Genomic DNA, 22,887 nt, shown 5'->3' with positions numbered 1-22,887 from the left:
TCAAAATCTATTACTTGAATTCAAAGCCTGGAAATGCAGATCACCATTTTACATACTTAGCTGATATTCCCACTGTTTACAAATGTCTGAATTATGAGAACATTTTCAAATTTCAATCCTGTAGGAAAGCAACAATAAGTGCAAAATGTGGAACAAGTAAGATTCTTTATGGGATATCCTTAAATCAATCATTTAGCAGTCAAGAAACACCATCACTATTTCCAATAGATCAAAGTAATCAACACAACTGTGAAAGCAACTTCTCTGCAAGGAGACATAGGGAGGAGTAGAAGGGGGAGGAAAAATGGAGGTAGAGGGACAAAGGGGAGGAGGAGGAGGGAGTGGGGAGAGAGAAGAGAAGGAGAAGGAGAAGGAGAAGAAGAAGTGTTATCAGTGCTATTTCTGTGGGCACTTTGGTGCTTGTTACACTTTCTTCAAGCCTGTAAAGGGAAAAAGAACCATTTGAAGAAGATTCAAGGTGAATTAGGAGAAACTGGAATCCTCAGAGAGGTGTTTTTGTGACTTAACATAGTGTTTTCTTAACATACATTTTGCAAGCATAGCATGAGATGAATAACATATGCAGATGGTACAAATTATGCAAAATGTCATTGGATTACTTCAGGTAATAAATCAAGCCAGCCTGATATATTAATATTAAGTTCCAGCCTCAGCAGAAATAGCAGATTGAAGGGAATATCGGATTGAATATCATAACTGTATACAAGATGCATCTTTCTACCCTTCCAAATTGGAGTCACGTGTCCTCGCATGAAAAAAAAATAGGTAGGCTTTCTGACGTACAAGAAAACTGCTAAATCAAAAAAAAAAAAAAAAAAAACCATGGAGAATCAACAGAAATGTAGAGTGAAACTTTTAGGTTCCAATCTCTATATTGAGGTCCCCAACCCACAGTCCATGGACTGGCACTGGGCTGCAGCATGCCAGAAATGGGCCACACAAACAAGTGAAGCCCCATCCGTGGGATCCAGGCAGCATGTGAAACCACACCCCCTCCAGCCCACAGAAAAACCTCTCTCCGTGGAACTGGTCCCTGGTGTCCAAAAGGTTGGGGAAGGGGCTGTGCTCTACATGGTCAAATGCTGAGCCTAGAGTAGTTCTAGAGTGAGCCTCTACCTAAGAGGACAAAGTCCTTAAATGAATCCACTTATAATGACCGTAATTTTTAAAGCTATGGCATCTTTTATTTTAAAAGTGAAAACAGAGCTAAACAACTTTTGAATGGTTAATTTAAGAATTGACAATTAAGATGGTAATCAAAAGAGACATTCAGGAAAAAATGAGAATCTCTTTTGTATATATGGGGTAATATATACAATCTCAATATATAATCTCAATATATGGGGTGCAAGCATTTGGATAGACACTAAATGGCAGTAACCAGGGGTGGGATTCAAATTTTTCAACAACCGGTTCTGTGGGCGTGGCTTAGTTAGTGGGCGTGGCTTGGTGGTCATGTGACTGGGTGGATGTGGCTTGGTGGTCATGTTATTGGCTGGGTGTGGCCAACTCACTATCACTCACATCGAGGCATGCATCTCCTCACCTGGCCTCTCATGACTGTGGGGAAGCTGCTACAGTTGTAAGTGTGAAAAATGGTCATAAGTCACTTTTTTCAGTGCCATTGTAACTCTGAATGGTCACTCCACACAAGCAAAGTACCAGCAAAGGAGGGGAAAAATACTCCAGAGAGGTTCCAGAGACAGAAAGTCTAGTCCTGCCAAGAATGTAATAAGGGTTAACGGAGAGGCAGTTTCTGTAAGCAACACCAGAATGTTTCCTTCCTGCTTTCCTTACAGGATTAGGCCAGTAATTTCTTCTAACAACCGGTTCTCTGAGCTGCTTAGAATGTTAACAACGGTTCTAGCGAATAGGTGGGAACTGGTAGAATCCCACCACTGGCAGTAACGGTTAATTTGTGTTGTCTCTTTGCTGACATCAAATGGTCTTCAAGATTTCCAGTTCTGCTGCTCTGTATCAGAGCTTATACCTGTTATATCAAATGCATTGGCTTAGTTGGCTGAACTTTAAGGCTTTCCTTTTCAGGTCTGATTTTATTTTATTTTTTTATTACCCTTTTAAAAGCAATCAAAGTTATCTGAATGCACTTTTGTTCCTCTCTTAAAAACAAGACAAACCCACTCATAATTATATTGCAGAGGCCTTTGGCCAAATTGCATTGTATCAGCATTATTGCAAATAAGGAGGTCCTTTACCTAGAAGGATACTATCAACATAAAGAAATATTTTTTAAACGTTGGTAAATAACAGCGCTAAATGGACTGAACCAATTGAATGTCTGAGCATCTCAATAACAACAGTAGAAATTTTCAAGAAATGCAAAGTACCAGGATGATGGTTTTAGGAGAACTCACATAAAGTTTGATAAGACAAAGAGGCATAGCATAAATGTGGCTTACCTCATGGAACTAGAACTTATTTCTAGACAACTGTACACTGTCTAACAAAATGGCTTCTGTGGCAAGTGTTGCCAATGATAAATTATCACATGTTACAAACCACATAGGACCACTTAGATATGTGGCTATTCCACCTCTAATCTTGGATGGGGTAGCACTTCCTCGTTCAAAAACGGTGTGCAATTTTGAGGTCTTCCTTGGCTCACAGATGGTTGCAGCTGTGGCCAGGAAGCCTTTGCACCATGTGTTGTGATCTGCCACTCTTTATGACATTGGAAGGCTCTTCAGATAGTTACTCATGACAACATATGCACTCATGCCACACAGCCTGATTACTGAAATGAACTCTGCTTGTGCCGAGGTAGAGGTTGCCCTGAAAAATGACTGAGAAGTGTCAACTGATCCAGACTGCAGCAGTTTGGGTGGCCGGGGACATCCTGTTTGTGAGTTGCACTGGCTGCCAGTTTGCTTCTAGATGCAATTAAACATACAAATTATGATCTATAAAGCCGTACAAGCTATGGGGACTGCTTACTTGTGATAATATGAAGAAATGTTCTTGGAAAACAGAAGGAAGACCTTAGCAATGGAGTCAACAAAGTCCAAAGGTGGGAGAAAGACATGTGAAACATTTCAAAAGGATCCCACCCTAATTTTCCAGGGAGTAAAAGGAAAGGATGAAATAAAGTTTTTCTAAGATTCTGTTTAATGTAACCTTATCACAGAGTTAATACTCCTAGGTTGAGCTTCCATCCTATCTTGCAGTCTTGCAAAATTGAAATGCACCTGCAAAATGCAATGTTTGGACTAATTGGTCTTCCCTTCCAATGCTACAGTTCTCTCTTTTTAAAAATTTTATTTTCCTTTTTCTGTAATTTATTTATTAAATAATTTGCCACCCATCTTGCTAGTCATTAATGTTATAAATCAAGATACACTGTGTCATTTTAATAAAGACTTCAATGCAGTAATGTTTATACAGGATGGTTAAATGTTATTAAGTTCAGAAAAGGACAACTCAAAATATGTTATGTTAAATAATGTTGATCATTGGGAAAGGAGGCACATAAAATGCATAGTAGTTTTCTATAATGCAAGGAATCCTGGAGGCAAGTTTTGCTTCTGAATTCCCAGCCTAACATCCTACGAGGCAAATCATTTCGTATTTGTGCCCTTCATAAAGAATTGTCACCAGCCTAATACATTTGTTTGTCTCTCTTTTTTGCATGCATAACTGACTTCTGTTGTATTATGTCTCTGAGTCATTCCTGTGGAGGTTTGCCCATTGCTAACTAATTTGTTTTGTTTATTCTTACTTAGTGAGTCTTTGGGGATTTTCAAGCATGTAAAATGGTTCATATTCTTCAGGCAAAATGTTAAGAGAGAGCAAAGATCGCAGGTTGATTGAGTTTAATCAGTTGTTCATCAATGTCAGTGGAATAGAAAGGATGGCTCTAAAGATCTTAAGTTCATCCATAGCTGGGTGGGGCTTGTTTTTTTCTATTACCCTGTTTTTCCAACAATACGGCCTCCCCCAATAGGAAGTCCCAGCGTGTTTTATAGGCATGAAATGAAATTAAGCCCTTCCCCCCAAATTAAGCCCTATATTAAAACATGTGAAATGGGGGGGAAATGGCGGGGGGGCTTGCTGTTAGGAAGTACTTTTGTTGCACACCTGGATATGGTGCTGCCTGCGTTGACCCCGATACGAAGTGCCCCACCAACGCCGAGGTCAACATCCAAGCCGTCACCGCCCGCCCGAAGATGCAAGGGGGGGGAATTAAGTCACCCCCGAAAAGATGGCCTAGCCATTTTTTCGGGGCTCAAAAAAAAATAAGACCCAGTCTTATTATATGAGAAACACGGTAGACTCATTATGGCAGGTAGAAACAGAGAAATCTTTCACTGTATTTTCTTCATGCAAATACTCAGATTTAACATTTTAGAATTGAATTACACATGCATTTAACAATTTAGAATTGATCCAATAGTATAATATTTGAAATTGCCTTAATTTTATGATACAACACAATGAAAAACACTAATACAAAAGCTAAATACTTTATCTTAAAAAAATAGCCCATGAAACACCCAAATCTAAGTGTGTGTGGGTAGTACTTAATTTACAACAATTTGTTTGGTGACTATTCAAAATTACAATCATCTTCTTTTAATGACCCCATAATCCCTTGCAGGGTGGAGCAACTGAATGGAGCAGAGTGTTTACTGACCGGATGCCCTTCCTGTCACCAATGCAGAGTTTTGTTCAGCAGATATATTCTCATTGTGCCCAGAGAGGGAAATATCTGATCTACCTAGGGTTGAACTCACAGCCTCCTGATTGTGAGATGAGAGTTCACCTCTAGGCCACCACACCACAACTGTTCCAAATTACAATGGCACTGAAAAAAGTGATTTATGACTGGTTTTCACACATATGACCGTAAGGAAGCTGCAACACTTGTGTGATCAAAATGCCAGTTGTTGGCAACTGGCATGTATTTATGACATAATGTCCTGGAGTTGTGTGATCACCATTTATACCCTCCCCAGCGAGCTTACAACTAGCAAAGTCAATGGGAGAAGCCAAATGTGCTTAACAACTGCATGATTTACTTAATTACTGTAGCGGTTCTCTTAACAATTGTGGCATAAAGGTCATAAAATTGGACACAGCTCTTAACAATTGTCTTTGGGGGCAATAGAATTTGAGCTCAATTGTGCAATTGTAAGAATTACCAATACATCTCTTACCTGATGGATATAGTAAAGAATTGATATATCTGATTATAAATGTATTAACAGCAGCCAGAATTGTATTTGCCAAAAATTGGAAAAGTGAAAAAATTCCGATAGAAGAGGAGGTGATTAAGAAAATAATGGAATGTGCAGAAATTAGTAAATTGACATTAGCAATTAGAGAGCAAGAAGACAAAGAATATTATAAAATTTGGGATTTATTTTATCAATGGCTAGATAAGAAAATAGGGAAATATAATATAATATAAATATAATATTATAGTAAAGATAAGATAATGTAATGATATATTATAACTGATTAAATTAAATGAATGATATGAACTAGGTTTTGTAAAAGTTGAGATTTGCTCAAAAAGGATGACATGAATTCATAATTAAAGTCTAATAAGGAGTTAATAATATAATATAATATAATATGCATAGTTGATTTATATAATATAATTTTAATAATGCATTTAGAAGGGAAAGACTGTTGATATTGTGCACAAAAGATATGTACCAACCGACACACTGTACAATGGAAAGATGGTTTTATTTGATTTTTTATGTTTGTATTTGTTAATGTTTGTTGTTAAAATAAATAAAAAACTTTTTTTAAAAAAAGAATTCAATTAAGTTCACTTATTTTTAGGGATAAAATTTGCATTGTCTCAAAATTATTCCACTTAAGGATTCGCTTAACAGTTATCTTCCATTCCTTCAAAATGGCATAGAATAATAAAACCAAAACTATGGGTTACATTGCACTGTCAATAGTATTTAGACTTATATACTGCTTCAAAATGCTTTACAGCCCTCTCTAAGTGATTTACAGAGTCAGCATATTGCCCCGCCACAATCTGGGTCCTCATTTTATTGACCTAAGAAGGATGGAAGCTGAATCAATCTTGAGCCATTCAGGGTTGAACTACTGGCAGTTGGCCGAATTAGTCTGCAATACTGCATTCTAACCACTGTGTCACCATGGCTTTAGTTGGTTATCTTTCAGCAAATGTTCATATTGGATTCAGATGGCAATATTATTTTCCCAGGTTTTTTATTTTAACATGGTTGAGCAAAAGTAGCGAATTAAATACCTTTGTCCTTTGTGGCTGGTATGTGGGGTATAGCTGCAGGCGCAGTAAAAAAGACATATTGTTAAGAGATCTCAGCATATAAATGTTCACATTGAATAATGGAATTGAGCAGGCATTTGAGGATAGATAAACCTGAACATTCCCTTTCTTAATGTCAAACTGTACACAACATCCCTATCTGGATATTATTCCAATGGGAAGAAGCATTAAAGTTGGCCATATTAAGCTAGAGATCCCATGTAGTTTAAACACCCACAAAAGATAATAAGTTTACTGTCACTGTGCGAAATCTCTCTCTTTCATGGTAGTATATCTCCTACCATCACCCCATTCAAGAGAACAAGAAGATAAGCAATTTTATATGATATGGGATTTGTTTTATCAATGGTTGGATAAAAAGGCATGGTAATATAATAGACTAGATAATTTTGTGATAGAAATCTAATAGATTGATATAAAACATAATATAGATATATATAACCAATGGTTGAAAGTATAACATAAATTTTAAGATAAAACTTGGAACATCTCGTATAAAACAATGGAATAAATAGTTTAGTCATGGATGATTAATAACTGCTAAATATATAAACATATGTTAGTTTGACAATGTGAAGACTGATATAAATTGTGAGTAAATGACAACAAAAGTGTAGCACAAAATATATGTAACCAACTGACACACTGTATGTAAATAAAATGGAAGAGGATTTTATGTTTTTATGTTTTTATGTTTTTGTATGTGTATGTTTGTGTTTAAAAATAAAAAAAAACTTTATTTAAAAAAAAAGATTCCTAAAAAATACATTCTAATTGAAACTTTGTAACAAGACATTAGAACCCCAGGAAGAGAAAGTGGAAAAAAAAAACATGAAGAAACAGCCTTGGATTACTTGGTGATATTTGGATTTTTGGCTATTGGATTTAAATGACGAAAATCAATTGGTTGGTTGTTTAAAAGTATTTAAAATGGCATCACTCTTGGAAGAACCAAAAATGGAACTTTAAAAACAGAGAGAATATGCACAAGAAGGAAGAGGCTGTTTTGGCTTCGTATCTTGAACTATGAGAAACAACAAGAAATGCTTGAAGAACAAGAAGGGCGGGGACAAAGGAGAAGCCATCTTTAATGATCAAGTAATTCTATGTGGGGAAAAAAGGAAAGGGGGGAAAGAGAGTGAAAAATTTAAGATTTGAAAAAACAACCAAAAACAAAAAAGAATAGTTTGAAAAGCAATCACAATATTAGGAAGAAACAGAAGAGAGGATTACAGAAGAGAGAATTAGAATTCAAGAGACAAGGGGTCAAAAAGGGGAGGGAGAAGAAAAGGGGGAAGAAGGAAAGGAAAAGAAGCTATAAAGGACAGAAACAGGATATAGAGAAACAGAGAAAACGTACAAGGATTAAAGGTATAAGCCTATTTAGAAGACATAGACATAATGGGTAAAAATTTAATTGAAAGAGAGGATTCTGCAAGGGTACATAAGATAGCATTGTTATATTAGAAATAGAAATGAATTTAGAAAATATGAAACAAGTGTAATTAAAGTCATAGATAAAATACTTATTGTAATGTAATGTAATGTTTGTTAATAAATAAATGAAATAAAGAGAATGAGAGAATGAAATTAGGAAAGGATGGGAACATTTTAATTGTTATTAATGATTTATAAAAAAATTAAGTGAAGAGAAATATGAAAGAAATATGAAAAAAATTATGGAAATATTACAAGTGTTCCTAAGGAAGTATGATATTTAATTGAAAAGAAATGTTAAAGATGTTAATTAATATTAATGGAAGATTGTAACTAACATTAATGGTTGAGCCGAATTGGAATAGAATGAGTATTTTATGTATTATTGTTTTATATAGATAGATAGACAGACAGACAGACAGACAGACAGACAGACAGACAGACACACACACACACACACACATATATATTTTCGTAGATTTTCACGGGTATCGGTATGTAGGTCTAGATGTGTTCGGGTCTTTTCCCGTGTAAGATTAAGAGTATCTTTGTGACGTTTTGGTGAGGTCCCACTCACCATCCTCAGGCTGGTGCTTTCGGCTTCGTGCCAGTGCAAGCAGTGGCACGCATCTGCTTGCACTGGCACGAAGCCAAAAGCATCAGCCTGAGGATGGCGAGTAGGACCTCACCAAAACGTCGCCAAGATACTCTTAATCTTACACGGAAAAGACCAACACACCTAGACCTACATACATACATACATACATACATACATACATACATACATACACATACACATATACACACACACACACACACACACACACACACACACACACACACATATATATATATATATATATATATATATATATATATATATATATATATATATATATATATATATATATATATATATATATATATATGTTTTCTGAGGTTTATATATATATATATATATTTGTTTTCTTAAGTTTTCGCGGGTACTTACATGTATGGTGTTCGGCTTGGTTCGGGTATTTTCCCACGTCATTGTAGTTGTGCTTTTAAAGTTGTAGCAACGTTTCAGCAGAATCTCATCTGCCATCATCAGGCTTCTGTATTGTGTCCGTCTGTGGGTCAGACTTTTAGCCCCAAATTTAAATCTGAAACCACTGTAAAAAGTCTGACCACAGACGGACACAATACAGAAGCCTGATGATGGCAGATGAGACTCTGCTGGAAACGTGCTACAACTTTAAAAGAACTACAATGACGATGGGAAAATACCCAACTAACCAACACCTCTATATATATATATATATATATATATATATATATATATATATATATATATATATATATATATGTGTGTGTGTGTGTGTGTGTGTGTGTGTGTGTGTGTGTGTGTGTGTGTGTGTGTGTGTGTGTTTGGGTCTTTTCCCGTGTAAGATTAGGAGTCTTAAGTTTTCTTAAGTTTTCGCGGGTACTTACATGTATGGTATTCAGCTTTGTTCGGGTATTTTCCCACGTCATTGTAGTTGTGCTTTTAAAGTTGTAGCAACGTTTCAGCAGAATCTCATCTGCCATCATCAGGCTTCTGTATTGTGTTCGTCTGTATTATGTTCGTCTGTGAGTCAGACTTTCACAGCCGTTTCTGTTTTAAATTTGGTGCTAGCCTACTGCTGTGCCAGAATGGTTTTTTTCTTCATCCTGATTGGATGGGAGTCTTGATCTGTGTTTATTGGTCTTGGAGTTTGCTGTGTTCTGCTTGATTGGTGTTTCTAATATCCTCTGTCTGTTTTGTAGCATTTTTTTATCTTGATTGGCTGGCAACATTGTGTTTCCTGTATTGGAGGTTTTTAGTGCGGCTTGGCTCCAAGTAAACGGACGGCTATCATTTATTAGGAAGTTAGGTTTCATCTGGGTGCCTGGTTGGGGTGTGTTTGAGCTGGAGGTATCGGGGGGGGGTGTCTGTTCGTGCCCAGGTGTTTGCCTGGATTGTGGTGTGGAGATTTGTTTGTTTGTGAGTGCAGGCTTCCAGATAATTGACAGTCTGGTGGAGTCATCTCTTCTATTCATGCTTTCAGGTCTTTTTTCAATCTCTATGGCTTCTCTGATAATTCTGTAGCTGGGGTTTTCTATAGTGGCTTGGGTTTTGGTGCCATTGAAGGCGATGCTATGACCTGTGGCTTTAATTTAAAACAGAAATGGCTGTGAAAGCCTGACTCACAGACGAACACAATACAGAAGCCTGATGATGGCAGATGAGATTCTGCTGAAGCGTTGCTACAACTTTAAAAGCACAACTATAATGATGTGGGAAAATACCCGAACAAAGCTGAATACCATTCATGTAAGTACCGCTGAAAACTTAAGATATATATATATATATATATATGTATGTATGTATGTATGTATGTATGTATGTATATGTATGTTGTTTCTTAAGTTTTCGCGGGTACTTACATGTATGGTGTTCGGCTTGGTTCGGGTATTTTCCCCGCCATTGTAGTTCTTTTAAAGTTGTAGCAATGTTTCAGCAGAATCTCATCTGCCATCATCAGGCTTCTGTATTGTGTCCGTCTGTGGGTCAGACTTTTACAGTGGTTTCAGATTTAAATTTGGGGCAGCCTATTGCTGCCACTCTTCACTGCATGCACCATATATATATATATATATATATATATATATATATATATATATATATATATATATATATATATATATATATATATATATAATACTCATTCTCAATTTGGCTCAACCATTAATGTTAGTTACAATCTTCCATTAATATTAATTAACGTCATGGGTCAAACTCAGAAGGTCATCACACACCCAGGTCATTACAACCCAGGAGATTACAGCACAAGACCCAGGATGTCAAAACAATAGAACTCAGAAGGTTATCACACAGCCCATTACCCAGGTTGTTACAACACAGGAGGCTGATAGACACATAGCCAATACCTCAGCTACACACGTTCTTATAAAAAAGCCAGCCAATCTGCAAACATCAACTCCATCAACCAATCAAGAAATGACAACACAGCCAACCTCCCCACCAGTATATATAGGGAGACGGCAGCTCCGATCACACTTTGTTCGCACAAGCACGAAGCCGAAAGCACCAGCCTGAAGATGGCCAGTGGGACCTCCTCAAAACATTGCCAAGATACTCTCAATCTTACACGGGAAAAGACCCGAACACGCCAAGACCTGCATATATATATAATCTTCAAGAACTTAGTGTGCATTTTAAGAATGTATCAAGCAGAATTTGATTGGCAAAAGTTATGTGTTATAAAATAGAGATTAGATATTGAATGTTATAACTGTAAAGTCATAAATTGAAGTTTAAATAAGATCTGAATGGACAAAAATTAAAAGATATGAAGGTGACATACTTCAAACAGTAACTACAGGGGAAAACTTGTTTAATGAGAAAAGAAAATATGAAATTGAAACAGGACACACAAAAGTATAAACATAATGATTAGAAAGATATTGAAACTTAGAATAGGAGAGGTAACTGAACTTAGAAAGGAATGAGATAATTAAAAACAAGATTGAGAAAACTAAGGGAAGGGAAAAATCACTGAGAAAATGCTAAAATAGTAATAAGATATGGAATAGAATACAAAGATGAATATGAAATTGAGTTTGTTTCTGTATGGAAAATGACAACCCGTGATCATGCTATTCTCAAAAAAAGATATTTTATTTGTATTATGTTTTGTGAAAACCCAATAAAATTTTTACCCCCCCCCAAAAAAAAGATTACATTGCCAGCAACATTTTCTGTACTGAGCTAATTATAAATATTCATTGATTAAGAACAATGCAATGGCATTCTGTTTTATTCACTTTTCCACTCTTTACTGTGACACAGTTAGAGCTGCACACTACTCTCACTTCTTAGAACAGAGCCATTAATCTTGATTAATAAAATGTTATAAATGTTATGCTTCTGTGCTTTAATAATGATAATGTAGTGAAACAAAGTTTGAGCCTCCTTGGGAAGCCTAGTTGTACATTTAACAAAAAAAAAGTGAATCTAAAGATTTTTCATCTGCCTCTTAATCATTCCCAATCAATTACCAAATGTCCCAACCATCCAAATGGAGCAATAACGAAATGTGATGGTACACAAGTCTCTATGTTGAAGTTTCCACCATTAGACACTTCACCATTCTGTCTCTTAAAACCTGAGTCCAGGTTTTCTGGCCATTCTGTGTGATCCCTCTTCTGCTTGCCTTAAGAGTGCAGAAAAGAGCAACAAAGATGAGTAAAGGGATTCAAGACTAAGAGATATGAAGAACAGTTGCAGGGCTTGTGTATGTCTAGTCTAGTGAAAAGAAGGACTAGAGGAGATATGAAAGCAGTGTTCCAATATTTGAGGTGCTGTCACAAAGATGAGGGGGGCAAACTATTTTCCAAAGCAGTTGAAGGCAGAAAAAGAAGCAATTGATGGAAACTAATCAAGAAGAGAAGCAATCTAGAACTAAGGAGAAATTTCCTAATGATGAGAACAATCAATCAGTGGAACGGCTTGTCTTCAGAAGTTGTAAGTGCCCCATCACTGGAGGCTTTCAAAAAGAGACTGCACAGCTACTTGTCTGAAATGATATAGAGTCTCCTGCTTGTTCAGGGAGTTGGACTAGGTCAGGGGTCTCCAACTTGGCAAATTTAAGACTTGCGGATTTCAACTCCCAGAATTCCTCAGAAAGCTTTGCTGGACTAGATGACCTCTGAGGTCCCTTCCAACTCTGTTATTCTATGTGCTATGATTTAATAATTAAAATGCAGTTTTGAACTCATTGTACAAAATGCCATAGTTGTTTGATTTATTTTATTCTTTTTTTAATGGTAGAAATAAAAAAAAAATATGATTCCTGGCTTTTCAGTGACTCAGTGTCCCAATCCTCCGAATCACAGCTGTTGATACAAGTTTCTAGCAGGAAATGACATGGCAAAAGCAATAACTACAAAATAAAATCTATTCACTCAATTGATGTACTTTAAAGTATGAAGTGCTCCACTCATCAATCACTCTCTGAACATATTGCATCAACCTGGAAGTGCTGAAGGAAGCTGTGTGATCTCTGGCTCTTCACGAAGAAACATTAAAATCACACAACAGGAATAGCACTGATTTTTTTAAAAAAGAATGTACTAAAATGTATTGTTGGAAGGGGAAAGATATTTATGCATTATTATTTATTCTTCCTCCTCAACCTCTTCATCCTCCTCCTCTTCCTCTTCCTCCCTCTTTACTCCTATCATTGGAGGAGGAGGAAATAAGGTAGGAATTGGGTAATAACCACAACACATTTTCTCTCTTGGTGCCATAGTCCAGCACTCTGTATCTTATGAAGCCAACTTTCATTGCCACAAACTCATCAATCCTGATTGTTAGTTCCAATATAGAAAAACACTCCGAGCCTGGGAAAATTGCCATACTGCTGTATCAAGAAGCAACAGACCACAAATGGTGATTCAGATCTAAGAAACAAAAATGGTCACCTGGAAGTAAATGTAATCTTAGAAATGGATTATTATTCATGAATATCCTAATGTCCTTATCTGTGACTTGTGCCAGCTGTATTCTTATCTCTGAGATTTCCAGTATTTAATTTCTACCTAAGAATAATAAAATGTGAACCAATATTGTGGTAATGTCTCTCTTTTTTAGGGTGTTAAGACATTTACCAACTTCTGGAAACTAACTTGGCAATGATTTGCTGCTTAAATGGATTTTCAATACAATGTTGGTTATTGTAAGTACTTTTCATCTTTGTTTACTATTAACAATTTGACAATGTCTCTGTGATCAGTGGGATCAAATACTGCCTGGACTGCTGCAGTTTTCTGTATATTTTTGATATTACCAATAGCAAAAGAGATTGTGTAATTCAACTGCTGGGGTTGGTGATATAGGTGATTATGTTGTGGTTTTTAATGTTGTAAGGTGCATGGAGTCAGCTATATGTCAGTTGGGTCGCTATACAAATTTGTTTAATTATTTGGAAAAAGAGAGAGAGATTTGAACTTTTGCTTCTTGTTAGTTTTGGGTTAAGCAAAAACTCTGCATGCCTCTGCTCCCTACTGATATTTTATCCTCCTCTAATTAAATTAAGACATTTTGATGCTTTGATCTAGCTAGTTTCAATCCTGGTGATCAAGTGACATTATATATAACTTAAAATAAGGCATCAGATATGTAACATCTTACACAGAATCCTTTGTGCTGAATTTTATTTTTAAATGCTAGTGCAGTTGTCTTCCAATATTTTATATATTACTGGTTTCTCACTTTAATCATAGTTGAAAGTTGTATATATGTTCAGCCATCATGCATTAAGCCTATTTAATCCATGTTTTTATTTGACAAGAAAAACAGAGCAAGCAATTGCAAGTTATATATAAATGGTATAAAAGAAGAAGTAGGTAGCAAAATCTGTGTACTGATGTTTACTAAAAATGGAGACATTTTAAAATGTATAAATGCAGGTTGAAAGGTAGCAAGTAGAATGTGGTTTGTTGCCAGAAATGAAAATTTGTCAAAGTAATTGGAAATGCCTATTGCTTCTCACGTTGTTATATCGAAGTGACAACTGGGTACGATTGGAGAAACAAAAATAAGTTGAAACTGGTCAGAAGGAGATATCTAAAAATAAGTGTAGTAAAAGAAGAGATAGGATCAAGAATGAATGGATGCTAAAAGAATATGGATTAAATAAAATGAATGTGTACTGATGAAAACACAAAGGATCAATTTAAGAAAAAAATATTGAGATGACATGATCCTGTAGGAAAAAAAAATCTTCTTCTTCTTCTTCTTCTTCTTCTTCTTCTTCTTCTTCTTCTTCTTCTTCTTCTTCTTCTTCTTCTTCTTCTTCTTCTTCTTCTTCTTCTTCTTCTTCTTCAATATATGAAAAACAAAAGAGAGAATCAAGGGGAAAGAAAGCTGTGTTGGGATTGGGGTGATGAGATGTTTAAAAAGAATGAAATGTAGTCTAAATAAATGTAAAATAAAAATATGGATATAATATGGAAACAAGAATGGCTTGTGGAGATTAAAAAAGACATGGAAAAGTGTAGTATTACAGATTTAGTTATATTTCATCCCACAAAAAGGATGCCAGGCTTTGAACTACCGCATCAACAATGGACAATCCTGAATAGGAGTCACACCTCACCTGGTGTCTGCCAGGACTCTCTGAATAAATGGGGCATAGCATCCTCCCCTCAGTGTGACTGTGGGGTCCCATGTCATATCATGGCAATGATTTGACATAAGCTGAGGGTATATACTGGTCCGGTATCTGATATTTTTTTAATATAAATGATACTGCCCTTTCAATGGTTAGATGGTCTAAACATTGGTATTTGAACATAGATCGTCTTAAAATTTATATTTTATTAGCTTCTAGTAATCTAGATGAAATGTTAATACTGTATATATTGCTAGTTTATGTATGATATGCTACATGCTAAATAATAAATAGTTATATCTCATTTTATTTCCTGCCTTTAATTTCCTTTCCTTCTCTCTCTTTTTCTCCCCTTTATACAATATTGCTCACTCTGAAATGGATGAGGGCGATGTTTTGTTTCATATCAATAAAAGATAAATTTCCTCAATTATAAATACTTTCTACTGGTATTTCTTATATCAGGAAGAAGGGGAAATTAGGTTAGGTTGGGTTAGGTTAGGTAGAATAGAATAGAATAGAATAGAATAGAATAGAATAGAATAGAATAGAATAGAGCTGGAAGGGATCTTGGAGGTCTTCTAGTCCAGCCCCCTGCTCAAACAGGAGAACCTACACCATTTCAGATAAATGGCTGTCCAGTCTCTTTTTAAAAACCTCTAGTGATGGAGCGCCCACAATTTCTGAAGGCAAGCTGTTCCACTGATTAATTGTCCTCACTGTTAGGAAGTTTCTCCTAGATATGGAAAGGATGTCTAACTTTCTTCCACTGAAACAATAATCTAAATTGAAAGTTTGCCATTAAAAGAAGATAGATGGATTCTTAACCTCATGTGGTAGTGATGCAGGAAAGCAGCAACCACTTCTATAGGAAAATAAACTTTCAGGAAAAGGGAGAATGCAAATTATAGCATCTAGTCATTTACAGGTATCCTCAATTTATGACTGATCACTTAGTGACTGTTTAAAGTTATGGTAGACCCCCTCCCCCCAAAGCTACTTACAACCCATTTTTGAAGTTACAATATCTTCACCACAGTGATGTGGTTGCATTTTTGGAGCTTGGCAATTGACTAACTTTTACAGCCGTTTGCAGCATCCCACAGTCATGTGACCACAATTTGGATTTTAAAAAAAATGGTTTTGGCAATGGTTTGCTCTCCAAGCTTGTTTCAATTTCAATTTTTTAAAAAATGTTACATTTTAATTTTTTTAAAATGATTTCTCTACTGGAAATACTTACTTCCAGTTTCCAGCAAAACACACCCACTTAACAATTGCACGTTCACTTGACGTCACAAAAATTGTCAAAAAAACCTGGTTTTGGTCATGTGATGTCTCAACTTATGACAGCAATGACTTATGATCACAATTATGGGCTCAGTTAAGGTCCTAATGGAAGACTACCTGTATTATATCAATAATGATTCATGTCAACATAGTTTCCAAATTGACTAGGGGAGGTAGAAGAAGGAACATTGCATTTGCCCTGACAACTTGAGATATACTTATTTGAAAGAATTATATTCAGCACTTTAATGAAAGTTAAGAAACGATGAATTCACAGATACGTAATTTTTTAATTTGCAGAACCGATCAACCATTAATTCCCCAGCCAATGATAAGGTTAGAGTATGTCTGTTTTCTTCAAACTTGGGGTCATTAGGTAACAGAAACTTTCTCTTTTGTCTACCTGATGTTTTTCTGGCTATTCTCCATTTCCATAATGTTATCTCTTTCTTCTTTTCCTTTTCCTTTTTTTCTATATTAATATAACAATCAAATAGACAAATATTACACATAAGAGCTTGGTATAAATCTAAATATACAGTGTTGATAACTGTCCAGCCATCATGGGATGTCATCAAATTGAAATAAAATGCTACTCATTTGAAATGTTTTAATCCTGTGTCTCAGCAGACTTCCTAATCTTTGTAAATGTACAGCTTATATATGAAAGGGAACTAAAATATGTATGTGTTAAAGCGCACAATGCCATCACAGCATGTTGATGACAACAATTGCAATAAAAGTACTTGGTGAATTTCACTGTTGGAAAGAAATTTAAATAAAACGAAGCTTAGCTGTTTTTGAGATAATGGGGATTGAGGTCTCTAAGGCCTCCTTAACAGCAAAATGCATTTTGGAACTTCCTACTGCCATTTAAACTAAATCAGTTGTTTGTTTAAGGCTGTTTAAGGCTAAATCAGCTGAAACCAGGCTTCAGGTTGTGGTGATATTGCTAGCTAGTCCTGTGTAGGTTACCTTCAGTTCTCCAAGGACATGGGGCAATGAAAAAAGCAAGAAATAAAATTATGAAATAAATATTTTAGTCTTATATTGGCTGTATCTTTCCATATGATACCTCCTGGAACCACACCTGATCAAACTCCATCATTCAGATCTGTGTCAATCCATTTTTTTCTATGCAGTTCCTCCATTTTCTTTTTGTGCACAAATGAGGCTTTTGTTTTTCCATCTTTTTATCAAAATGCTTGTATATTTCTTTTCCATTTTTCTTGTCCACGTTTTAGAGATCGCTTTATTATTGAATGTGGCAGATATTGCTACCCCAAAGTTTCCATCCACCCATCCCTTTCTTTCCATTGTTCTCAAGCCTTCCCAAATGCCCCATAGAATCATAGGACTAGAAGGTATCTTAGACGTCTTCTAGTCCAATTCCCCCTGCCCATGGCAGGAGATCTTATATCCTTCTGAACAAATAGTTGACCAATCTTTTCTTGAAGATATCCAGCAATGGAGTGCTCATAATGCCATGTGGCAAGCAGTTCCATTGATTAATTGTACTAATTGTCAGGAAATTCTACCTTAGTTCCAACAGAAATTAATTCCATTAGCCATTTCTATCTCTGAAAAATCATCCAAGAGAGGAGTTATTTTGTGTTGTCTTCCTTTGTGTTATCTTTAATTGAGACCTGGAAATCCAGAGACTCTACAAGAGATAGAATAAAATGAAAAACAAATCCTTGCAGATATTCTAAAGTTATATCGGAAATGAATGTAGTATTTACAAATCATCCAATTTTATTCCTCAAAATGTCACCATGTTTCCAGCCCTTAGAAGAAATCTTAACAGCAGATTCTAAGCAGAAAAATTGATATGGACTTCACAAATGAACAAATGCTACTTCATAGTATAATCATGGTGCTGATGAAACTCGGGTATTTTGTTCTTGACATTTCAATGATTGATTAGAATCGTACTGGTTCAGCTTTGAACAACTTTGCCAGAAGTGCTTCAAAAGATATTGGAACATGAGTTCACTGCTTTGTTTTCCCAGACATCTACATGTGTCTTTATGTACCTTGAATGACTTTTCTGAGGAATCTTGTTAAGGATGCAGTTGTTTTAAAGAAGTACTGCTCTCATCCTTCTCTATCTCTTTGGGATCATTCTAAAGCAATCTATAGCACTACTGCTGATTTGGGGAACACCTAGCAACTGAAGCTGAAGTCTAGTGATTTCTTAAGAAGATGGAGATGAATAGTTGAATAAATATTACCTATTAATCCCAAGAATGTGTTTTTTAAAAAAATCTCTATTGGTGATATTTATCCTTTTGTTGCTATTATTTGAAAGGCTGTATTTCTCCTTTAGCCTCAATAGAAATCAGAGTTTACTATAAAAATATTTGAAGAAAATAATAAAATAAATGTACTTAATCTGGTGGGAAGTATTACATAATCAAAGAATATAACAGATTATTGAGAAATAGTTAATCAAAGTGAGCAATGCTAACAATAGCCATATAGGGCATGAGAAGTAGTACAGGACAACCCCACAAAATCTGGACTGAAGCCCCCTCCAAAATAGATTCCAAGCAGCACATATTCATGTATCAATAAATGCTGATTGTTCCTCATGTATTTGATAATTTAACAATATTGAATTAAATCAGATTTCATTTGTAGTTTTGTCACAGCTGACTGATGGAAGTCAACTCCTCTAAATGTCAATCAGAGTCCCTCCCCCTGGAAGAAAAAAGCTAATAATCTACTATAGATCAATATAGCTCTTACATCTTTTCCAATCTCTTAGAGTCAGTTGTGATGACTACAAGTGAAAAAGACGTTGCAAAAAGGGCAAGGAGAAGGTTGAATTGATATTTATTAACCAGAAAGCTTTGATTTACTTCTGTACAATGTTCAGAACAAAGGGAGGAAATGCAATGGCTCCAATACCCCCTGCTGGCCTTAGAAAGTAAAATAATCTTGGAGATTAAAATTTACTTTCTGAGCAATGCCTACATTAGACAAAACTACAGTGATAGTCATTTTTGATGAGGGTTCCCAAAAGATTTTACAGCAAAAAAAATTAACAAAAGCAAGACCACTTCAATATCTGAAATACCATCACACTCACAGAAATACTCAAGATTAGGTTCTCCACACCTTATCAACAGTGACAGAAAATGAAACTGCCATCTTTTAAGGGAACTATCTGTCTGATATCCAGACTCTGAGAAGAGACGTGGTATTAGTGGCACTGAATATGGTAGCACAGTTAGATCATTTTAATGAGTGTGTTCATCCTCTTCAAAGGATTATATGCAATTTTGTGTCTTGGAGAGTTTTCCTGTGGTATATTTCAAGTTTTGGAATCCTTTGCTCTCCAGTGTGTTCCCAAGATCAGGTAAAAATAGTAGACGTCCTTAAGGTCCATTAATTAGCTACTGAGAGGTTGCCCATCTCTTTTAATCTAATGCCATGGTAATGTGGGTGGTAACACTTCCCTCCTTGCCACGCTTCCATGGACTTAGATACAAGCTTGGGTTGTCTAGCACTAATCATTATTTTAGGTCTATAACATAATCCAAAGATATGTGCTCATTATTACTTCATCAAAAGCACAAGATGAATTTTGTATTCATGTACTCATGTTCTGTGGGCTGCAAGCTCTATCATTCATTTTCTTTTTCTCAGTGAGTGTTTGAACATAAGCGTATATGTTTATAGTTCACCGATGGGAGATATTATTCTATTAATGCATTGGTTCAGTGCTGCCCTGTTCTGAGAAGTAGTCTCTAGCATAAAGTATTTGATAAACAGCCAAATATGAAACCAATGGGGTGCATTATATAGTCATAAAGGGAAGAAATAAGCAAACTCATATTTGTATCATCTTAGAGCATTTAAGACAATATTGATGTTCCAGAAAGTTTTTGAAAAATCAAGGCGATCAAATGCATTTCTCTCCTATGTAATTTCTAAAGACCTGAATACTGAGGTCAGAATGCAGACATTTTGGATGGTCCAGAATATGTCCATAATTCTGAAATAAAGTCAGAGAGATAAGGAGGATTTTGCAAATGTTGCTAAATTCCTTTATGATATATCTATAATAAAGGGAAGATGATGCATAGATTCTACTTTATTTTCAACAAAGCAGAATTTTTCATGGCTCATTTCTACAAATATTATTTTAAATATTATACTTTCCATGTTTCTTTTTAGAACTCCACAATGTCAGCCATTGGAGGTAAAATATTAACACAATTTATGGTATCCAGTTGAGCTGTACAGAAGTTTTGTGTAGAGAGTCTCAATCATCCAGGCCATGGTTGTCCCAAAGGTGCTTTCTTTCAAAAGGCAATTGTACTTTCTTGTTTTGCTTGAAGATGTTTCGCTTCTCAATCAAGAAGCTTCTTCAGTTCTGAATGAATAGTGGAGAATGGAAGGATTTATATTCCTCACAGTCCTCTGTTCATTAGTCCTCTTTCTGAGACTCATTGAGGCCACTTGGAGGTTTATCTGTGCCCTCAGGGTTACCTGCATTTTTTTCTCTGGAAATCCATTCATACTCCCACCCCTTTTGAAGAGTGTTCATTCCAAAGTGCATAGCTAAGTGTCTATGGAGATTCTCAGTCATCTGGATCATGGTTGTAGAGAAGCTATTATTTTAAATGAAATAATGTATGGTATGTAGGGCCCTCAGAATCCAATCAATTCCTTTTGAGTTTCAACATCTGCCTTTCCATCCAGCCCAATAAGTTTAAATCTGAGTAATCTATTTCTATGAAATATGATGGTCTATTATGGAGATTTTGTATAATGAAGCAATGTGTGTTACTGCTGCATGTAGGGGAGAAAGAAGCTGGGAGACTGATTAAATCTCCAAACTCTACTTGCTAAATATAGACAAATCATACAACTGTTTGCCTTATTAAGCACATTATGAATTTTATTCTTCCAGGAATAACACAGTACAATTTTAAAAGAACTTCATTGCTAATTGGTGTTCTCTGGAAATTAGACTGCAAACCAGGAACCTAGAGATTATTCAATTAATGTCATAAGTTAAAATACATACCCAGCAAAATGTTGTGGTTTTGTTTCCTTTTTTGGTTTGAGGAAATAGCAGATAATAAGCAGCCAACTGGAAGGATTCAATTAAAACAAACATGGGTGCATCACTGAAAAATCTAGAGAACCAGGTTGGGACAGACCATCTTGGAGAAAGTCTAATGTAGCTATGTGGTTGCTAATAGACAACACCAACTTGACTGGACATAATCAATACAATTTGCCTTGAACAATTTTAGTTTGGGTACTACTATAATTGATGGTCCTGGTGTGACTGATGAATTAGATACATTCATGAGCTTGTTATCACAACATTTTAATCAGTGTACCCTTAATGCAATTTGAATCATTCCTCTTCATCATATTGCCATGATGGCAAACCTATGGCACACGTGCCACAGGTGGCACTCAGAGCCATTTGTGTGGGCATGCGAGCCCCAGCCAAACTTACCTGCACTGCACATACGCGTGCCTCCCAGCTGATTTTCAGCCCACTTGAGGCCATTTTTGCCCTCCTGGAGGCTCAAGGAAAGCCACTGCATCCTGGGAGGGCGAAAAACAGGCCTTCCAGAAATACCGGAAGTTCTCGTTTTCAGCCTCCAGAGGGCCTCTGGAGCCCCGGGGAGGCTGTTTTCACCTCCCAGGGGCTCAAGGGAAGCCTCTACAGCCTTTGGAGGCTGAAAAACAGAAACATGACCATTTTTCGGCCTTCCGAGGCTACAGAGGCTTCCCTCGAGCCTCTGGGATGGCAAAAATGGCCTCAAACAGGCCGAAAATCAGCTGGGAGGTGTGTGAATACTCAATGTAGGTTTAATGCACATGCAAAGGGTGTCAGGGCGCATTGTGGGTGCTGGCATGTGGGTGTTTTTGACACACCACAACAATAAAGTTCACCATCACTGTATCCCTATGAAAAAGTGTACTTAGAAACTAAATTATTAAAAATTGCTGTAGGGAAGTACTTGAGCAATATCTATCTATTTTTCAATTATTTATTATTTATTATTATTATTATTATTATTATTATTATTATTATTATTATTATTATTATTATTATTTTCCTACATTTAAAATAGATTGAGTCTTATTCTTTTTAATTGCACTTTTAATAAAATAGGAATTTTGAAAAGACCTGAGCAAAAATAAAAAAAAAAAGTTTAAAAACTATGTTCAAATCAAAATGTTTTCTTCATCTTCTCTTTGTAAAAGGGATTGACCCAATTCATATGGTGATTGAACACTGCAATCTCAATCACCTCCAACTAGAGCCTAGAAATACTTTTACTTAAAATTCTCTAGTACTGTCCTGGGATAAGCAACCTATGGCCATAGGGTTGCATTATGTATTTGACCTAATGTTACAAGGTGGTACTTCAGATTTCTGCCAGAAGTGATTTGCCCTGTGCCTGGAATGCTGCTATGCATGGAGCATAGACAAAAGTGAAGGGAAGTATTAGATACAAAAGGGGGCATGATGAAAAGTGGACAAAGAATGCATACTTAGCTTATAGCTCTTATCTACAATTCAGTTATATTTTTGAATAGAATACAGCATAAGGGATTCAGCACAATTGTTTTAATTACATAATGCATGTTGAAGCCTTCTCAGGT

The sequence above is a fragment of the Notechis scutatus genome, chromosome 7 (genome assembly GCF_049901735.1).
Source record: "Notechis scutatus isolate UNSWTSFEM ecotype Mainland chromosome 7, rNotScu1.2, whole genome shotgun sequence".
Classification (NCBI taxonomy): domain Eukaryota; kingdom Metazoa; phylum Chordata; class Lepidosauria; order Squamata; family Elapidae; genus Notechis; species Notechis scutatus.
The sequence above is the reverse complement of the archived record's forward strand: the minus strand, read 5'-3'. Positions refer to the sequence as shown.